Source organism: Macrobrachium nipponense, chromosome 5 (assembly GCF_015104395.2).
Source record: "Macrobrachium nipponense isolate FS-2020 chromosome 5, ASM1510439v2, whole genome shotgun sequence".
NCBI lineage: Eukaryota > Metazoa > Arthropoda > Malacostraca > Decapoda > Palaemonidae > Macrobrachium > Macrobrachium nipponense.
The window spans coordinates 97,243,959-97,244,374 of NC_061107.1; positions in this window are offsets into that span (position 1 = coordinate 97,243,959).

Here is a 416-nt window from a genome sequence, read left to right on the forward strand (position 1 = left end):
TCTAGAGGTCAAGTCGCATACCCCCAACATGTGGTTCTCATACCCCCAAGGGGTATGGATATCTCCTATTAAGAACCCCAGTTTTAGATTTTAAGTAATGCGTCAATCAATATATGGGAAACTTTTGCAACAGGTGGCCACCTCCTCACTAGCCGACGGACCTGGAAGATATTGTAACTGTGCGTGGCGAGGCTATCGTTTTGCTGTGGGTTTCAAAACGGAAAGGACTCAAGGGATCACAGGTACAGACCAGAGATTTCTGGAACTAGCACGCAAACGTCTGAGTAGCTCCGCTCGGATATACTAAATGCTTCAGCCACCTTTTCTTCGTAAAAATGGTCTATCTTTTGTTGTGTTAGGCTTTCCAGGTCGGAAATTGCAAACATCTTAGTAGAACTGGTTGCTGTTGGTTTAGA